The sequence below is a fragment of the Toxorhynchites rutilus genome, chromosome 3 (assembly GCF_029784135.1).
Source record: "Toxorhynchites rutilus septentrionalis strain SRP chromosome 3, ASM2978413v1, whole genome shotgun sequence".
NCBI classification, from domain to species: Eukaryota; Metazoa; Arthropoda; class Insecta; order Diptera; family Culicidae; genus Toxorhynchites; species Toxorhynchites rutilus.
Genome location: NC_073746.1, coordinates 201421612 through 201435820, shown reverse-complemented (window position 1 = coordinate 201435820; position 14209 = coordinate 201421612). Strand labels below are relative to the sequence as shown.

The following is a 14209-nucleotide window of genomic DNA, read 5'->3' as shown; positions in this document are numbered from 1 at the left end:
TTTGCTTGAATTACCAAGGGGACCATTCCTCTTCGAATAGGAAATGCCCCGTATGGCAAACCGAGAACAACATCACAAAAATCAGAATCGATTATGGTATCTCCTACAAAGAGGCGAAAGAAAAGCACAACGGTCAAAATAATGGACCAACTTTTGCAAGTGTTCTGCAAGACAGACTCTCCAACTTGCAAAAGCCAACACCCAGCTGCAACTGCAAGTGTAACTGCGCCTCGGCCGCTTCGGCCTCTTCTAGCCGCGAAAGCACTCCCCCAATTGACACTACAATCGATACTTCCATGACAGAGTCGACAACCGACAGCTCAACAACGGAATCTGAAAACGAATCAGTCATTTCAATGGACACTTCTGATGTTCCAAACAAAAATAAAAATAAAAGGAAAATGACGAAAGGATCATCTTCAGATTCAGATCAAAAATCCGAAGATGAAATCCAAACAAACAAGGACAAGAAAAGAACTAAGAATGAACAAAGAACTACACCACCAACAAATAACAACACAACACCAACAGAAAACAACAACAACAACAACACACATCAAACAAAAAACAACAATAACAACAACAGCAACGCACATTCAACAAAAAACAATACTAACACAACAAACACTCCAAAGACTTCTACACCAAACAAAAACAACACCAATACCTCAAAGAAAGCTTCTCTTTCCAAGGGTAAAGGACCATCGAACTAATTCTCTTTGAATAGTTCAAACATACACACAATTAAGACTTAGGAATTAGAGTTAAAAACACCAACACATTCACTCCAACACAGAAATTCGGGATACAATGGAACATCAGAAGTATCCGACGAAATATTCTAGAACTGAAAATGCTTATTTCAAACTCTAATCCCACAGTCATAGCCCTTCAAGAAACTATGACTCCAAACAACTTCGATAAACACTTCATCTCAAAATATATCACATATTTCAAAGAGGGTCCCAACCCCTCAAAAAACGGAGTTGCAATCGCAATCAAAGATGGCACTCCACATGATCTTCTTCCCATTACCACTGATCTTCAGGCAGTGGTAGTGCGCATTAAACACCCCTTTCCAATCACCGTCGTTTGCATCTACATCACTAATGATTCCGATCCGAACACTCTACGCGGACAACTGGACCATCTGTTCGCCCAACTTCCCGCCCCAATCATGCTTATGGGTGATTTCAACGCCCACTCATACGCCTGGGGAGGTGCATACCTCGATCGAAAAGGATCCATCATTGAGGATTTCATATCCGACCATTCTCTTCTCCTTCTTAACAACGGCCAACACACCAGAACCCATTATTCTGGTACTACTTCAGCCATCGATCTCACTATAGTATCAGACAAACTATCTTCAAAACTTTCTTGGAACATCCACGATGATACTTGCGGAAGCGATCATTTTCCAATCTTCACCTCCTTCGGCCAAACTTCTCCAGAGTTTTCAACAAGGCCAAGATGGAAATTTGAATACGCTGACTGGGCTGGCTATCAGTTTGACATTGAAAACCGCCTCTCCGCTAAACGAGATTGGACAGCCGAGGAATTCTCCAAAGTTGTCCTAGAAGTTGCAATGGTGCACATCCCCAGAACCAGTGGCATTCCTGGCAGGAAATGTGTCCCATGGTGGTCACCTGAGCTGAAGGCAGCGATCAAAGGTCGACGTAAGGCCCTACGCAAATTAAGAAAGGCCCATCCGGACAGCCCACTGAGACCCACTCTGCTTGCAGAGTTCCAAAGGGCTCGCAAAGAAGCTAAGACTGCTATCAATACAGCCAAGCACAACAGTTGGGTTAAATTCGTCAGCGAAATTAATCCCAACGCGTCAACAAAGGAGTTATGGAGTAAGATTGGCAGGCTTCATGGAAAGAAAAGAAGCAAAGAATATAATCTTCTAATTAACGGTCAATACACCAATGACCGGAAAATCATCGCCGAGGCGTTTGGAGATTTCTTTGCTTCCGCCTCCTCCAATCAAAACTACGACCAAACCTTTCTAACCCACAAAACGGAATGCGAAAGAATTCCCATCGATTTTCATACCGATGTGGAATTTGACTTCAACAAAAACCTCTCCCTCAAAGAGCTCGATTGGGTACTGAACAAAGTCAAACAAGGATCCACAGGACCTGATGACATCAGCTACCCTATGCTTAAGAATCTACCCCATCTCGGGAAAAAAGCACTTCTGAGGCTCCTCAACAAAGTCTGGGACAGTGGAACCCTCCCCAGTTGCTGGAAAGAGGGTTTAATGATCTGTATCCCGAAACCAGACATGAACAACCATCTTCTTGACAATTTCCGCCCCATCACTCTCCTAAGTTGTGTTGGGAAAGTCTTGGAAAAAATGGTCAATCGACGCTTAACGACTTTTCTAGAGTCAAATAAGCTGATTGATCCCAGACAATTCGCCTTCCGTGCGGGAAAAGGTACAGAAGATTGCCTTGTAGCAATCGAAAAAATCCTAGACGACGCAACTGAAAAATTACACCACATTGATATTGTTTCCCTGGATTTATCCAAGGCCTTCGATCGGGCATGGAGGTACCCAGTGCTGAAAAGCCTTTTCGACTGGGGGATTCGTGGGAGATTAGGTCTCTTCGTTAAAAGTTTTCTAGAAAACCGGTCTTTCAAAACCGTTATTAACAACCACCAATCTTCTCTAAAAATCCCAGAAAACGGCTTCCCACAAGGCTCAGCACTTTCACCAACCCTCTTCAACATTGCCATGCAATCTCTATTCGAGATTATCCCGGACCATATAAAGGTCATAGTCTATGCAGATGACATCACTCTTATCTCTACGAGCTGCTTCGGCTTAATTCAGAGAAAGAGGCTTCAAAAAACCTTAGACTCCATCCAAAACTGGGCTCTAAAAACAGGTTTTAAAATTTCCCCGGAGAAATCCAAACACATACATATCGGAAAAGCTCTCAGAAGGAGAACCCTCAGCTCAGCTCAACAAAATTCCGATCCCTACAATGAGGACATTGAAAATACTAGGGGTTACTTTCGACAAGAAACTCAACTTCCTATCACATTCCCAAAAGACCAAAATAGCCACCAGAAAGAAACTGAACATCATCAAGGCTATCGCAGGCAACCTAGCCTCTGGTCATAGAAAGACGCTGCTAAATGTTGTAAATGTTTGGTTGGTCCCACAAATCCTTTACGGAATAGGCACCTTCAGCCGTGGAGGGGACAGGGTGTTAAACACCATTCAACCAATTTACAATAAAGCAATTAGGCTCGCAATTGGCGCTTTTCCCTCCAGTCCTACTCTTGCTGTAATGGCAGAAAGTGGGCAACTTCCCTTCACCCACCTGGTAACAAAAGCCATCACCAATAAAGCCATCCGTCACTTGTCACTCTCCGAAAACGACCACAATGTCCCATTAATACATAGGGCTAAAACATGGTTCAAAAATCTCACGAACAAAGACCTTCCCGATATATGTGAACGTTCATCTGCGACGGGAAGAAATTGGAACGTCAAACCGCCGAACATTAACCTTGAACTTCTCAAGGCAGTTCGGGCGGGAGACCCTTCTCCAAAAGTCAAAGCCTGCTTCAATAACCTCGTTGCATCCAATTTTCAAATGAACCACCAGGTATACACAGATGGTTCAGTCAGGGCCGATGGAGTTGGATGTGGAATCTTTGAGAGTAGATACACTGGTAGCTTTTCTCTTCCACCGCAATGCTCCATCTTCAGTGCGGAAGCTTTCGCCCTTTTAATAGCTACCCAAGAATGCACCCATGAGTTTCTTCCTACCACAATATTCTCAGACTCTGCTAGCTGTCTCCACGATCTTCTGAGTGGAAACAGCAAACACCCATGGATTAAGCAAACAGAAGAGGCTGCTTCAAATAAAAACATCTCCTTCTGCTGGGTTCCTGGTCACTCAGGAATCCGCGGAAACACAGCCGCCGACATACTGGCCGGCAAGGGCAGCAAAATAGAACCCCCAGACATGCCCTGTCCTCCATCTGACATTGTCCGCTGGGTAAAACAGCAAGTCCGTGAAAGTTGGGACATAGGTTGGATAAACAGCCGTCCCACTCATCTTCATAAAATCAAAAATTCCACTCTCCCTTGGGAGGACCGTCTCAATAGTAGGGAAAGGCAAGTCCTTACCCGTCTTCGAATTGGGCACACTAACTTCACCCACTCACACTTGTTCTGCAGAGCCGAAAAACCCCAATGTGCTTGCAACGAAGCTCCGGTTTCCGTTAGCCATCTTTTACTTGAATGTCAACATACCAAAGATGCTCGAGTCCGACACAACATAGGTCAGAGTCTCCGAGATATCCTCAGTAGAGACGAGACCCAAGAAACCAATTTAATTGCGTTTCTGAAAGAAACCGACTTCTTTGGTAAAATCTAAACCGAAATACTAAATACCTTGGAAATTGCTTATTAAAGTTCGCCACTTCACAGTCATGTATGCGTGTTTATGTGTGTATACACATGTATGTACGGGTCGGAAGGAAGGTATTCATACATGTATATACACGCATTCAATAATAATAAATAACAAATAATATAATATATAATTTCATACCCACATCTATCTTCTATCCATTACATTATACTTTAATCAACTTCCTATTCCTACAGCCACACTCACCAAGGAGGATAAATTCATTAAATAAACCTCTCCATTTTTCAGCTCTACTATATACCATTAAATTCAAAACCACTATATTTTATTATCTATTCAAACTGTATTTCATTTCATTGCACCCCACCCCACACCCACTCCTCCCCTCTTTCCTTCCCATACCACTCCCACCCCCTTCCACTCCACTAATCCCACCCAAATCCTTTCCACTCCTTTCCTTCCTATCCTCCTGAGAAGGGCCTTTTTGTTTTTTGGCTTTGGAACACGCCTTTCGCTGGGTCACTTGTGCTTCGTTACTGCTTTGGTCCTCGGATCAGTAAATTTTTACTTTTCTTTACAGCATATATTAAATATCTTATGAAGCATAGGATCCCTTCCTACCTTCTTCTTTAACCGAGAGTCGAGCGGACAGGTCTGATGAGTGATTTTGTTGGTTTCCCTTTCGCCAGTCCCCTCTGGGCTGGTTTTATTGTGGCTCTTCACTGGGCTAGAGGCGAATGAACTGCAAAGTTTAAAGCCTCTTAAAAACAAAGAAAGAAAGAAAGAAAAATACATTCATTACGATTTGTTCGCTCGTTGGATTCACATGCAGGCTAAAAAGGGTCCTTTTCAGGATCACAAAACTATCTTTAATCTAAAGAGTTTATTGTTTTGTTATCACTCGATATCCCCATCTTGTTCGGCTAAACCTTCCTGTTTAGCGATTGCGTTTGCCACTCGCCACAGCTTTCACAGTTGGAAAATTTCTTCCCATCCAGCTTGTGACATGTTGTACAGTAAATTACATTTAATGCGACATGCCGAAACACCACTCAGTGTTGCATTGAAGGCGATTTTAACCTGTAATTGAACATTTGCGATGACAGTGGTACAGTGTCGACTTTCAATGTGGGGTCATAATTTGGACCTCGAACTTTATGTTTACAAAAATGTCCAACTAAATATGTCGCATTACAGGTCCGTCCAATTAGCTGAATGTCGAGCTAAATGTAAATTACTGTACTTTCAATCTAGAAGCAATTTAAAAATTAATGAATATTGAATAATCGGGAAAGTCCCCAACCATAAATAAGCTCAGAACAACTGCCAAATTCACATACTCATCATATACTGGCAAACAAATTATGAAAAAATCAATTTATGTTTTATTATTATTTTGGATATTATTTTAGAAAGCATTGAACTGTATTTCGTAAACTCTTTTTTGAAAGGTTTAATGGCCCTGATAAGCGCCGTGTTTTATGGAATTTTAGAAAACTTAGTACTCGTGGTTTTGAAAAAAAACCATTTCGAACGCCCTCGATGCCGCCTTATTCTGGATTTGCCACCAAAGAACAAACTTTTTTCTTCTGTTACCTGCTGCCGTTTTGCGATTGCGTTTGCCACTCGCTGCAACTGCCTGTTGTTGTCTTGATGTCCACCGAACCGAATGTGTTCTGTTCTGAATGCGGGTTTTCTTATCGTCGCGAGCAGCTTTACCAGCCAACTCGATCACTTCGACGGCCTAAACTATATAACGCCGGCTAGGTGGACTGGTGCACTGGTACTAACGCGCTCGGCCTAGCTACCCTTGCGGGGAACTCCAGATCAACACGGTTCGAGCGGGATTTTGCCTTTCCCTTCACTTTTCCTCCTTTGCCATGTCCAGACATGGCTGCTTGGGTTGGTTTGTTGAAGTGTTTTGATGCGAACCGATGTGGTGTACGGTTTGAATGAGAATGATCGTTACGGCTGCGGAGCGGGGATTTTTAAGCTGACTGGCTGGCTCGAGAATTACGCATGTGTGAGACAGCGACCAATGTTTCGTTCATTTTTTTCTTTTTCCTTTCCAATGGTGCTTCATTCTATTTCGCTGCTGCTCTGGTTGCCCGTTTTGGTCGGTACGATTTGAGGAGCACAAAATGGACCAATCAAAAATAGGCACATAGTGCATTTGGACAATGCTTGATATTTCACAATTATTCAATTATTTATCTCAAGAAAAATGAAATGTTATTCATTATGATAGATGCGTAGATATATTTCCTATCAATTGATGCCAAAACCATTGCGATCTATTGAGAAATGCTCGAGTTATAAGCGTTCCAAATCTTGCATTTTTTCCTACTTGTTCAGTGTCTAGATTTCCATTTCACCCCCTATATCTTCCGGTTAGACGTAGTCCTACGTCAAAAGAACATGTCACGAACTAAAATGTTTAAGTTTTCTTTGATTTCTTCTTCTATCAGAGCTATTATTATCATGTCTATTATTTTTGGATTTTAGATATTTTTCTTCTCTTATTTTTTTCTTCATGTTACAAATCCGTATATTGACTTTAGTTTTAATGATTTTTTGTAATATTTTCTCGGATGTGTGGGGAAATTCATTTGTTAATACACTCATAGTATTTTTCTTCAAATTATCTCTGTACTTAAAGTCGCCTGGAACTTGGTGAATAGCGTTAAATACACTATCCATTTTTGCAGCATCTTCAAGCCACGTATCGGACGGCCTAGTTAGTCCTCCATAACTCAAGTCCTGCACATAACTCACGTTCGCATCTATTTCGCTGTCCATAGCGTCGCGGCAATGCGTGTATGAACCTAATTCGGGATAATCTCTTCTTAAAGACCGTGCAACGAAGCCCATGGCATATTCAAAGCCGTCTTCATCTTCAATTGTGCGTGGATTTCTGTGTGAGAACTCTAAGTTTTGGATAGGTGTTTCAATTTCCTTGTTGAAAATTCTGGCTTTTTTGAAGATACTGCTGATCACAAAATCTTCTTGGACCAGTATATCTTGTGAGTTTTGATTCCCTCCTAACGGTTGTTTCAACCCCCTTCCAAATATTATCAGTCTTAATCTGTTCAACGTGTCGATGGGTGAAGGGTGATTGTTCGGTCCTCCGTTTTGTCGAATTTGAGCAAATAAATTTTCCAGACAATCTTGGTTTAGTTTACAGGTCATTATAAATCGTACTCCATAATCGCGTTTCATATCGTCGTACAATTCCATTGTCGAATTGACGGACATGAGAATTGCTTTTTGAAAGACCTACAAAAACTTTTTTTTAGAATCGAAATAATAATATTTCATAGCAGTTTGAAATATTATACAGTACAGATGAATTGAAGGGTCAATATTGAAATAGTGTTTAATTACCTGCACATTACGAGATACCGGGAATTGATGCCTTTTTAAAGTTCGTAATGAAGCCATTGAGGTGGCCATATTTTGTAACATCGCATGCTGCATGTCCAATGCCACTCCAAAGCACCTTTTTGATAAAATATTCTCTTTTAAAGTATGTGAATTCATGGTGTTGAACCACGAATCCACAGTATCGATGAAATCAGCAAGTAACCTTGCTTCTTCAAATTCACCGAAGTGACGTCGAAGATTTACTACCGTCGTATGGCTCAAAAGCTCAGCAGCAAGTCGTACGTTTTGACGCTCTGGCCCACTACACATCATATGACGAACAGATAGCTTAAACATTGAGTTATACTCGATCTATCTGGATTCAATGAGCTAGCTTTGTTGATGAGAAGTTCCAGAAATCGCTTGATAATACATTTGCCTAAAAAAGAGCGATTTATGGTTTCAAATATTGCACTATGTGAGTATGAATACGACAAAAAAATAGCAAATTTTAAAAACTACACAGAATGATTTTTTTTAGCTTATTTAAATTAATAATCAAATTTGATTGTTGCAAACGTTTTCTTTAAAAAACTCTATTTTATTCTGCTATATTTGCAGGGTTATAGAAGAACTATGTTTAGGATATGTTTTATGTAATCATTTAATACATATACTTATATACCTTCATAAAAAAAACCGTCATCAAGCAACCAGTTCCGAATCAATTTCAGCAGGTGTGGAGCATCGGGAAATGTGTGAACGGCTTTTTGACGTAGGACTACGTCTTTCATTTCTATACCGGGGTGTAAAATCAAAGTTTCGAAAACGAAAGCGTTACGCCGGAGACCGAGATTTTGAGCGTTAATAGCTCCTAAACAACTGAACGAAATGGTATGATAAACACTTCATTCGAAAGATAAAATGTCTACGCGTTATATACTTGTTACATTTTCATACAAAAACTTGTTTCAATAGCCTTAAAATTACTTTCAAAACAGGCTATTGAAACCACCAATCTGTATATAAGCGAGCGCCGCTCGTAAACCCACTCAGTTATAATTGAACAGCGACTGGAGTATGTTGTCGCTGTTGTGATGAAGCTAACTTCGTTTATCATGAAAGCGCTGATGAACGGTGTTACCAAGAGCCTGTTTGTACACTTTAGGCCAGAAGGGAATCCATCAGGAGGAGAGTGATGCCACGGTTCCGCTTGAAACATCGGAGCAGCCGCCACACACACACATACACGCGCGGAACTCTCGTTGCATATCAGTTCCTCTGGGAATTGAAAAATACATTCATGCGAAAGAGTTTATTTTAATGTTTTCTATCCATACAACACTGCAACCAAATACATTTGGTTTTGTGGATTTTCAATCAAACGCAATTGACAGGAAAGCTTCTATTATTTTCCCCATCAGTAGATAATTTTCGTATCCAATATTGGATGCATAACATGAAAAACGGTAAAATTTTCACATCGCCAAAATCATGTAATTTTCGAGTAATTATTTGCTTCCTACTCATATAATGCTGCGACCAAATACTTTTCGTTTTGGATTTTTCAATCAAGTGCAATCAAAGTAAGACCACGTCTTTCGGCAATTTATTAGAGGTGCAATGAATCTTGAGGAATTCCCGCTCTACGCGCACTGGCAAACGATGTTTACTCAACAATTTCTCAAATGAGAAATGTGTGTTGTGCGAAAGGATTAGCGAGCGCAAAAACGACAAACGGGAGAAAGAGATGTTTGGAGGTTGAAGAAAATTGGCAGAAAACATCTTCATTTTATCTTTCGAATAATGTGATTCATACCACTTCGTTTTGCCAGAAAGAGATTATTATTGCTCAAAGAAGGAATCGAGTCCTCCGAGGAAATTACCCAGCGCAAATTAGAGTCGACTATCGATTGCGGCATTCGTACACAAATAATTTTATTTCTTCGATATGGGGAAATATTCATTACATAATGTCATGTATTTCATATTCTTCGTTATCAAATCCATATCCATGGCTCCTATCGGTATCGAATTATCATCGACACAACGATTTTCGTTAAATGCTTCTTCAGTTCGGCCTGTAAAAAACTTTTCTGAACTCTTATCCATCAAATTTGGAGCCCTGAAAAGAGCCGTTGATTATATGCTAAGCTAATATAGCACGCTCTCCTCGGATACGATGGGCCAGCTGGATGTCCTTGATCATGATGTGACGCGTTTTGCATGGATAGCACACAAATTGGTATCTTCGAATAGGCCTCCTGCAGTGTCATAACCGCGGAACTTTGGAAGCGCAAATCGGTTTTGAAGTCCTGAGCAATTCCACGAATCAAATGCTGCAAAGGTAGATTGCGGATCAGCAATTCGGTCGACTTCTGATAGCGTCGAATTTCACGCAAAGTTCCCGGTCGATAGCGATGTGGTCACACTTCCCGCAGCTGCTGCATTTATCCGAGCTGCTTTCGTGGTCCTTTACCACCGAAAGACTAACGAGCTGTGTGCTTGGTCCCGATGAAACGAGTCCTCACGGTGCGATAGTAGAGTAAGAAATGAACGAAAGCAAAGGAAGCATCATATTATAAACCATAAAAGTATAAAATGTAAACTCCACCCTCTTCATTATATTCGTAGCTTAGCCTGAGAGAGAAACGAATATCATCGAAGTAAGTATACAGTAATGTATTTGAATCCGGACACTTTGCGTTACATTTAATATCATACTGCAGCCACAACATTTTGTGCATGTTGAATTAATACGATTGATAAGTAACTATCAAGTAACTATCAGTAACTATATTAGTAACTATTAATCGCATAAATTCAACATGAAAAAAATGTTATGGCTGTGGTATGATATTGAATGTAATGCAAAGTTTCCGGATTCAAAAACATTACTGTAAAAGAGAGTTAACTCGACTGAAAATTTTTCAGTTCGGCCTGCAAAAACGAAATTAATTGGAAGAGTACAGCATAATGCATAGACGTGAGTATGAGCTTCCCCATCTCACATTCCAATAAGATTAATGGGTTTCCAAGAGGGCGCGCTACATACGGATACGAATGATTTCAATAACCTGTTTTCGAAGCTATTATTAAGCTATTGAAACAATTTTTCAAGTCAATAGATAGCAATCATATAACTCTTGGACACTTTATCTTTTGTATGAAATTTGTATGAAATGATCCGAAGCAGAATGAATCACGCTTAAAGAAGGGATGGATTTTTTCTTGGAATTCACTCAGCAAAAATAATCCCCTCGTCCCAACAATTAAAAACGTCAAACGGCAAACAGTTTCATCAAAGTGATTTCTTCTTAGTAAGCGATCGATCGTGAGTTCAAAACTCAGTTCAAAACTTGACCATCTTTGTGTTGTTACAGAATAGCTAGGTCCACGCAACAATCATCAGCGATGGAGATCGATCCACGGTCGAAATAAGATCGATTCATCCATACAACTGCTCTGCTCTGCAAGACACATCGGGCTGCTGTTCTATAAATAACTCAACAATGATCAATCAACTGTCTCCGCTGTCCGGTGGTCCAACTGGATAATGGAAGAACAGAAAGAATACTCTTACGCTTAAATGGCTACTGTGTGAATGTACCATATGTAATGGTATAGAAGGAATACTGGCGAACGGCAACTGTGTAATGTGCTACTTATAGATATGATAACCATGTGACATGTACACGATTAAAATTCGGCTCTGTTACAGCTAAAATGCTAATGAGCCTTAAATAAATAAATGGGATAAAAAAAAGTGATTTCTTCGATATGGGGATACATTCACTACATCATGTCATGTATTTCATATTCTTCATTATCAAATTCATATCCATGGCTCCTATCGGTATCGAATTATCATCGACACAACGATTTTCGTTAAATGCTTCTTCAGTTCGGCCTGCAAAAAACTTTTCTGAACTCTTATCCATCAAATTTGGAGCCCTGAAAAGGGCCGTTGATTTTATGCTAAGCTAATAGCACGCTCTCCTCGGATACGATGGGCCAGCTGGATGTCCTTGGGCATGATGTGACGCGTTTTGCATGGATAGCACACAAATTGGTATCTTCGAATAGGCCTCCTGCAGCGTCATAACCGCGGATCAGCAATTCGGTCGACTTCTGATAGCGACGAATTTCACGCAAAGTTCCCGGTCGATAGCGATTTGGTCACACTCCCCGCTGCTGGTGCACTTATCCGAGCTGCTTTCGTGGTGCTTTACCACCGAAAGACTAACGAGCTGTGTGCTTGGTCCCACACAAACGAGTCCTCACGGTGCGAGAGTAGAGTAAGAAATGAACGAAAGCAAAGGAAGCATCTTATTATAAGCCATAAAAGTCCAGAATGTAAACCCATGTTTTCGTATGTAAACCCATGTGTTTTTTTTAAACCATGTTTACATGTTTTCGTGTGGTCTTTCAGGATGTCTATACCACATTCTTTCCAAAACCCTTGATTGCTTCCACCACAATCCGATGCACAACCAACAACAATGAATCCAACGTCATGAAGGGCGATCATAATTCTATTTAGAATTTCCCGGGTCATTTTCGTATCAAATGCCGCAAATATTGGCTGTTTCCAACTGTTGATCAATCCTCTGGCCATGACAACTTGGATATTTTTATGCGGGCCGACAACTTTGTCATTCTTGCTGTCGTATTCTACAGTATGTTCAACCGACATTTCGTCGAATGCTAGCATGGTTAGCCTTCCCTTTCAGACATTGTCTTCGCAGCTATTTTCATTAACTCAATAACATCCACCAGTATTCCTGTATGCATATTGAGAGGTATATTCAATTCTTTTTTCAAAAGGTTCCAAACACCCTGCGTGCGTATGAATGCTCATTCATAGGTTGATATGTGCTAGTAACTATTACAAGCTCTTCATCGTTTTCACTCAGCAAGGATTCTGGAAAATATGTGAAAATGTTAAATGTTACATTGTTATCAACACAAGTAGTGAAACCTTACCTTGTGGCACGTTAAGATTTTTGAGTCTATTTGACTAGATCTTTCGTTTTGAAATTCTTTATCTGGATCGATACTATTTGTTTCTACAACACTTATCGAATCAAAAAGTCGTTGCATGTTTCCACAACTATCAAGCGATTTATTTGAATGAATCGACGGCACAGCTGAAAATAACAGTTATTACAAATAGTTTCAACTCCAATGAAATACATACCATTCTTCCTTAACTTCGCTCGGCAGTTTTCTTGTACAAGTTTTCTATGCAACTGTACATTAGTTTCGAAGCATTCGGCATGAAAATGACTCGAACACACGAAAAAAATCTTTTCTCCTTGTTGTATTTGGCAAAATTGTATCCATTGCTTCCGAATTTCGGGTGGATTTTGAGGAGCTTTATGAAAGCTTACCTCTTGTTTACAACTGGAATAATTTTCCCACAATTAGGAACTGAAGACTTCATTTTCTAAAATTTGAATGCAAACGCAAATTGTTTCGTCTCCATATCAACTCAAACTTCCGGGAATCAAAAAATAAACAAAATCTGTGACGTCACAGATTTTGTTTATATGAGAAATCTTCCCACCTTTCATTTTCCATCTCGGTGGAGCGGTATATGAAAACAGTACGGAAGAAAGCAGAAGGGGAATTATTTCCTTGAAGCGTGAAAGAGACAAACTGATCACGAGCTAAGACAAGACGTGACAACTGGCTTCTTACTCTTCTTTCTGCATTTTCGTCAACCAAGTGCTAGATAACAGGGAGCCGAGCTACGCGAGATGTGAAGGTTGCCAAATGTTATAAAATTTCGGAAGATTATTTTCCCATAAGAGAAACATGTGTTCTTCGTATCATGTATTATTTGAGCTGTACAATTTTTCATATTAATTATAAAATCGGATGTCATATTTTAAACAGTTAGTATTTTCCTGTTATATTGGTATCCAAAACAAATTTAAGTGCAGAGAAAGCTAAAAGAAATAGAAAACGTAGATTTGATAACAGGAGTATGATATGTTGAAATACATGAATTGAATGAAAATTTACTTCTCCGTATCGAATTAATGTTCAATGTGAATGGAAATTTTGTTTTCTTCATATGGTAAAATAATCTCTTAAAAATGGTATCTGAAGATAATTTTTATTATAATAAATTTTAATGAGAATATCGGAAAGTGTATAGAAAATGGGTTAAGTTATGGTAAGAAAGACGTGCTTCAAGTAAATAAACAACGCCAAGTTAAAATTTTCATTCGGATTTTGACAAATTTAAAACTGCCTTCGGGCCGGCTAATCTGATGTGGTGAGAGTAGTAAGCCTTGTTAAAAACTAATTTTGTTTCCAGGTGTCAACATTGTATAGTTGTCATCGCGGATACACTTCATTTCGTTTTCACCGTGAAGTGTATACGTAAATTAGGCCTTATAATTCAACTCTGACATCGTTCAAAAACTAACAGTACT

At 39.9% G+C, this 14209-nt stretch overlaps 1 long non-coding RNA gene across 1 annotated transcript; it reads right to left on the bottom strand.

Moving 5' to 3' along the window:
* Nucleotides 1–4910: 4910 nt before the first annotated feature.
* LOC129778425 (uncharacterized) lies at nt 4911–13272 on the bottom strand. The gene is made up of 4 exons (XR_008743435.1): nt 12964–13272; nt 12750–12913; nt 5997–12687; nt 4911–5160 (listed from the first exon to the last, which is right to left on the bottom strand). It is a non-coding gene; the product is annotated as an uncharacterized LOC129778425 (long non-coding RNA).
* Nucleotides 13273–14209: the final 937 nt, after the last annotated feature.